Below are 7,212 nucleotides of genomic sequence, written 5' to 3'. Positions count from 1 at the left end.
AATTTACTGGAGGGAGCCACATGACATCCCACATTACTCTTCCTGCCATGACACATGTTCCAGACCCACAATGGGGAATTGGTTTTGTGGATAAACCCTCCAAACTTTTAATTCCCTTTCACTCCTTGTGCAGCACCATAACTGCCAGTATCCCTGCCCTCAGTCCTTCTCTGCTAATGAATGTCATCCTTTAAAAAGGCTCTTTCAGCCTTCCCCACGATGATTCAGATTTAGGCCACTATCACTGATGGACAATTGCTTCTCTTTCTTCCTAAACCACTTTCTTGAAATCTCACTTTAGTGGTAAGGTTTGCCTTAGATCAGTATCTTGAATGCACTCTGACAGGGAGCAAACGTTGCATTTGTGCAAAGATCTTGCTTTTGCAAGTTGGATCTAGATGTATCTGAACATTTCCTCCAGCCTGATTACCTCTCAAATGTGAAGTGTCTTACCAAAGAACAACACCAGGTAATGGATTAAGTGGGTGATATGCTGCACCTAACAATGACTATGATGTTAGGACTGCCTGAATATTTTGATTTTAGATTTTATTGATAATATAAACAAAATTTGTGCTTGTGGGGATCAAATGGGAATTTTCTGAGAATGGCTGGAAGGATCCCAGTGTCCCCCAGACTACCCCTGTTAGTATAAATCAATGTGAGACATACTTCATGCTAGAGGATGAGACATGCAGAGTGTGTATCATCAGCACCCCAAATGCAGCCCTACCCACACCTCAGACAGACCAGATGTAACAAAAGCTTCATAGAAGTTAGTACTCAGGTTCAAATCAAGAGCTGTGTGTGGGTTTTCCAAAGAGCAAATGACTTTCAAAGATTCAGCACAGGCCTGAGAGTGCCCTGGATCAACCTGGGTAGTAACACCACTCAAACTCTATGGAGAATAGGTGCTATGTGAAAAACAAACTCATGGGTGAGTGAACTGGCACCCCACAGAAGTTCAGCAGCCTCAGAGACCACCCTCACTAGGTCTGTTGATGCTATCTGCAGCATCCTTGCCATAGAGGAGTGTGCTTGATGCTCATCACAGTCAGGAGCTCTGCACTCCACCTTTCAGAAAAGTCTGTCACCCCAGGTTGCTGGCTTTTGCTCCACTACAGGACACGGTTTTGCACTTCGAAATTGCAGCATTCTGCAGAAAGCTGTGAAGGAGAGCTGGAGATGCAAGGAGTAAGCTTTCTTCCTCCCCTGTATGGCAGGAGCATCCAAGCCCAAAGCATGCCTTAAAAAATACTTTGCAGAAGCCACGTGCAATGGTCTTGTAAAGCAGGCTTTCATCATAGAGACCTTACATCATGCCACCCCTTCTCCAAGGCAGATGGAGAAATCATTTTCCCTCTTGTTTGATGTTGTTATTCTCCACAGTTGTGAGGAACTGACTCATAGTCACTTTTGGACAGTCATGGGAATCAGAGCAATAACACATAAAAAGCCAAAGCATGCAGCATTTTGAACATCTAGCAATCCTCACATGGCTCTCCTTCATTCTTTTCTTGCATGTAATCACCTCTCTCCCCTCTCACCCGTGAGCACTTGCAGAACATGCTCTGGAGAAAGGCCACACCATAGCCAGAGGGAGAACGGAGCAATGAGAGGCCAAAAGTTAAGGGGGTTATTCCAGATTGACGCCAGGCTAATAGACCACAGATTTGTGTTTCCCTAGGGTGTCTCTGAGATCTGCAGTGCAATTCTATATTTGGAGCATCTCAGTCTGAAGGACAGACAGTCTCCCACAAACTACTTCTATTTTCTTGCTGCCCTTCAATATAATAAACTCCCCACGTCTCTCCCCTTCTGCTCTTCCTCTCTGCTCGAGCATGTCTCCTGTTGAGGGCATGGAACAATTCTGGAGACACCCTTCTCTAGAAGTCGCCTGGAGTGCAATGCACAGAGCCCACCAAGCCACCCTACCACTCCCCAGAAGCTCCTGGACTTCCAGACATTCCATCCTTCTTCCCCATTCTTCCCTCTTCTGCCCTGTCCCTCATCTTTCTTGCCATGCCAGAGTTTACAAGAGAGGGGAAGCTGTGTTGATCTGTGCTTTGGCTGGTTATAGGTCCATTTGGGCTATTTCATATTCTAGCTTTACTCAGATGGCACTAGAGGTGTTTTCCACAGAGAGAAGGTCCAAAAGAGGATGACTCTTTCAGTATGTATTCTTAAAGAAATCATAGAATCATTTAGGTTGGAAAAGACCTCTAAGATGAAGTCCAACCAGAAATAACTTGCTGGGTATCAAGAGTCCAAGTTTAAAGGGCAGAGGGAGGTGGATGGATAGCCCACAATATCCTATTACCTCGGCCCAATATGACTGAGATATGATGAATTCAGCCCCTTCCTATGTTGAGGAGAAGGTCCCTTGGGGGCCAAACAACAAAGCCTAAAGATCTGAAGTGTTTACTCTCTAAAATGTATTTGTTGTGTTTGCTGGTATAAGCTGGAACAACAAGAAATATGCAGGAGGAAAATGATGCAGGCAGGGCTGAAGTAAAGGTTTGCCTGTTATTTTGTCCCCAGGTTTTACTGTGAGTGAAGACAAGGCTTGCTCAATCTGAGATATGGTTACTGGTATTTTCCCCTAAAGCAGAATGCCATGACTATATGGCATTTTATTTTTACTTTGTTTTTATTTTTTAAGGTGTATTCTTCTCACCGAATCAAGTAGTTGGGAACATATCTTTCTACACAAAGATGTGATATAAGGTGTGACTGGAGGTGTGTGCCAGCCATGGAGCTGTGTGACAGGGAATACATGTCTGTGTTCTTTGCATGATCCTCTCCAATGGACAGGGTCAATATACAAAATCCTGGGAAGTTCACCCATCCCAAGCACTGCACAGAAGAGGGAATCTAAGGAAAATCTAGAGGAAACCCGGCATCTCTAAGAGTCTTCTCAGGGTGCTGAGACATCTCTGAGACTGGCCTAGCTGGGACCATCAGATCCCTAAGTGCAGACAGTCTGGTATGAACTGCGCTGTCTTTATGTACAGCACTGTTTGCCAGTTGTCATCGACACCTCAAGCAGTGAGGAAATTGGTAAGGATCAGCTTCTTTTTTTGCCCAAGGTGCCTCATTAGTCTGCTTGCAGCCTTGCTGAAGTAGACAACACACTCCCATCTGAACCAAGGCTATCAGTTCTCCCCACGTAAGCCACGGTCGGCCCCCCGGACAGCTGCCACGCTCAAGTCCCGACAGCTGGCGCGAGGCAGGTAACCTCCGAGAGAAGTGTTTCATATCCCATCGCAAATCCCCCGAGCCATCCCGAACTAGTCTGGAATGCACATGGACCTGCCTGCCAAAGCCAAGCAAGGGTCAGGGTAGGGGGGAGAAACTAGTTTCTATACCTCCCTGCTCCATGTGCCTTCTTTGCTAAGAAGGAAACTGTGAACATGTTACTAAAATGCCTAAAAGACTTGGTGGAGTCTGAGCTCAGGGCAGCTTTGGGCCTTGGAAAGCTTCTTGGGTCAGAAAAAGAGCTTTTTGCATGCAGAGTATCTCACTGAACTTGTGGAAGCATTTCTGAGGCATGGCTCAGCAAGGACCAGATCGTAAGGGACCTCAGCCTTTCTTAGCACACAGCCAGTACTTCGAAATGCAGCACCTTTGCCTGTGGCAAAGGCTTCTGGCAGGTAATAAAGATGTACCTAGTGGCTTGTTACAGAAAATAAATAGTGGTGAGGACCCTGGAATATCATTGCAGGCTCCAGGAATCAGAAGTTTAATGACGTCAAAGCTGGACTGTTGAGTCTGTCCAATTCCTTTCTGGCCTCGTGGAAGCATTTGACTTCCACAATATACTGTGGCCACAATGTGATCAAGCATGGTGTGAAACAGCAGTTCACCGTGTTTATTTTGAACCTGCTCCCCTCAGTTCCTCTAGTTTGCACAAGCACAGCTCTAAACTGAATTAAACAAAACTGTAATCTTGCTCTGGTGTGAGATGAAATCATTCCAGGAAAGTTAGTTGGGGGCAATGTCTGTCAAATCTGTGAAATTACTTCAAAAGACTACAAGACAAGCTGTCATTTTCTGTTTGAAAAGGAGTTTGAAAACCACAAATCACAGCTCCCAGTTGACAGGACACGGATCCTTGCTTGTTCTTTCTGTTTTTGACCTCTCAGTCAATTATCCTACAGACTGCATTACTTTCTTCATCTATTCCAGGAGCCCCTTTCTGGTGGTTTATTTGGATTGTGGATGTCTCATAAGCGAAGAACATGGTAATGCCTTAGCACAAAACACAGAGATTCCTCAGCAAATTACCAACCTCCTGGAGTCTACAGACACAGGGTAAACTCTTTGCTGGAGCAGAGAGAACTGATGTTTTCTAGCCTGTGTCTTGTGCAGTGGTCGACTGGCATAGAAAAGCAGAAGCCATTTACCAGACTTTTTTTACAAAGGAAACTCTTCAGAGAAACCAAAAACCTAGCCTCCTTAGTCAGGATCTTTTTAATATAAAAACTTCACACAGTTAAGATCATCAATAGTTCATGCTTTTTCCAGAAAAATCCATCTGGCCACTAGATGTCACTGTTGCTGCAGAAAATCCCCTCCGAAAGTTCACAAATGAGGCTGAGACTAAGGTGAGGTGAGCTACCCCAACCTGGAAATGGCCTTTTCTTTCAGGTTAAGCAGCACAGTGCTGAAGGCACCTGGAGACTGCCTGGCCAGTGCTAACACTGGAGTCAAGGCACCCTCAATGGCACTGAGGTCTCCATCAGCATCTGAGGGCAAGTCCTCCATGGAGCTCATGGACTCTGACTTACCCGTGCCCAGGTGTGTATCCCCTCTTCTTGCTAGATCTCCTCTGGTTTTGCTGAGACATATCCCTGCTGAGCCCCTGCATGACACATCCAACCTGTTCACCATTTCTGACTCAATCCTTCCTCTTCTGCCATATAGCAGAGCACACTGCAGTAAGCACATTTCCAAGCTTGTCCTTGATCATGGATTAAAAGCAATTACATGTAGTGCTGCTCTGTGGTTTTTGCTGGCACTGATGAAAAGGCAGCTTAGTGTAGCTGCATGACTTCCACAGTCTGAGCTAATATCTCAATCGAAAACAAATCTGTATTAGGTTCATCATTTGCCTCACCTGAATTACACCAGGCATCTCCAAATCCATTCAGCCACACAGAAGAAACCTGCCCTAAAACAATACTGTCCTCAGCCTTTTAACTCAGCTAAGGATGCCTTTGCACCATCATGATGAGCCTCCCCAGTGCAGGCAATGGACTTTTTCAAGGACTGCTTTGAGGCTTTAGGCTGAGGGCCTTCCTTCTGGGAAAGCAGAAGAAACATGTCCCAGGAGCCCATGAACACCTCTCAGATTGAGATCACCAGGTGCAGGTGGTGCTGCTGTGGCATTCCAGGAGATGCAAACTGGGACTTCCCACCTTACACTCCGAGCTCAAGGCTTGCTGCTTGATTCATGCCTGCTCTAACACTCTAACCCACAAAACAAGGCAGATCAAACCAACAAACTATTGCCCCTGAGGAGAAGAAAGAAGGCAGGAACATATCACAGACATTTGTTAAGCTGCTTAATATGGCATTGCAAGACCCTCAGATACATGTGGTGTGGGAAGAGATCTAGAGAACCTACATCTGGAGATCTGTCTCCTTTGAAATGCAAAGCCATGCCCAGGGCTGTGAAATAACAGAAAACTGGGCTAGAAAATACCCATTTTACTCCATCTACATGTCATAAATCAGGATCAGCTCTGCCTGGGCATGATGGATCAAATCAGCTTTGAACCTAAGGATGTTGGTATAAATAAGAAAAAGGATCTCCATAGGATACTTTGACCACAGTATTTTTAGTATTAGGAGATTCCTTGGCTGTCTCCTTTCTTTATTATTTTTAATTTGTTTGTAAGTGAAACTGAAGAAAGAAATGCTTAGGGAAGGATGGACATTCTTTTGCCTAAAGGTCCTGTGGTGAAAGGAGCAGGGGTTTCTAGCCAGCAATGTCAAATGCTCTACTAGGAGGGTCAGTAAATCTATGGAAGAAACCTTTTGTATAGTAGGAAAAGAACAGAAAATAGCCCTGCAGTAATTAGAGATTCTCAGCTCTAAGGGTGCTGTATGAATATAAACAGTGGTCACTCCCAAGCTCATATGCCACCTCTCTTGAGCACTGCCTATCACAATCCAACAGTGATGAGCTCCATCCTGCAAATACTTCCATTTGTGAGTCACTTTGGGCATGCAAACAGTTGTACCAAGCCTCCAAATCCCTGTGCAAAAAGGATATCTTGCTTAAATATGTAAAATTTAATTGACCAAAAGTTGTGGAAAGCTGTATTCCTCATGTACTAATTTGCACATGATGTGCCTACGGAGAAGTTCTTCTTATTACAAATTTATTCCCAATAAAACTATCAAATGTGTATCTACATTCCACTCATTACTAGTTATTTTTATGACTTTAACCCACATAGATCTATTCTCAGCCACATGGCTAAACACCCTGACTATTTTAAATTTAGGGGGTTTTTTCCTATATAAATACACAGAATTTCTATATACATCCATGTTTTGAGCAAGCAGAAATATTTGATTTGAATCACCACTGCAGTACTCTGGTTTTACACTGGTATAAACAGTAGTGGTTTCCACTGTTATCTCCCACTGCCCAGCTGTTAACATTGGGGAAAAGGAGCAACAATGAAGACAAGCACAATTTATCCGAACATCTCTCTCATAACAGCAGCCCAGGGAGCAGAATTCTAGTGAAACCAAAAAGAGGGAGATTCAGGGATCTTGTTAAGTTTTCCATGACACAGCTGTCCACTCTGACACATGATCACATTCAAATGCCAAGTAAGTTATTATGGAAGTTCAGAAACCTCAAAACATACACAACAGATTTTGAAAAACATTGTGGTTGTGTGGGTTTGAGCATGTTTGAGGAATATGTTAAAATCCAAGCAAACAATCTACGCCTTCACCCCTTTCTGTTAACACATGAGTGTGTGTGCACATCATCAAGCCTGCATGGCAATTTGTAGCTCTGTTATTCACAGTCTTCATTAAAGAATAACAGCCCCTGTTTGAGTATCACGAGGCAAAATTGTTCACACATGTGAACCAAACAGACACACCAAGGCTGCACCCTTATGGTTTCTGAGTGACAAGCTTAATAAGATTACGCTTGATCTTTCTCTTAATAAAGCTGGATGACAT

This window comes from Acanthisitta chloris, unplaced genomic scaffold (assembly GCF_000695815.1).
Source record: "Acanthisitta chloris isolate BGI_N310 unplaced genomic scaffold, ASM69581v1 scaffold19057, whole genome shotgun sequence".
NCBI classification, from domain to species: Eukaryota; Metazoa; Chordata; class Aves; order Passeriformes; family Acanthisittidae; genus Acanthisitta; species Acanthisitta chloris.
This window is presented reverse-complemented; position numbering follows the sequence as displayed.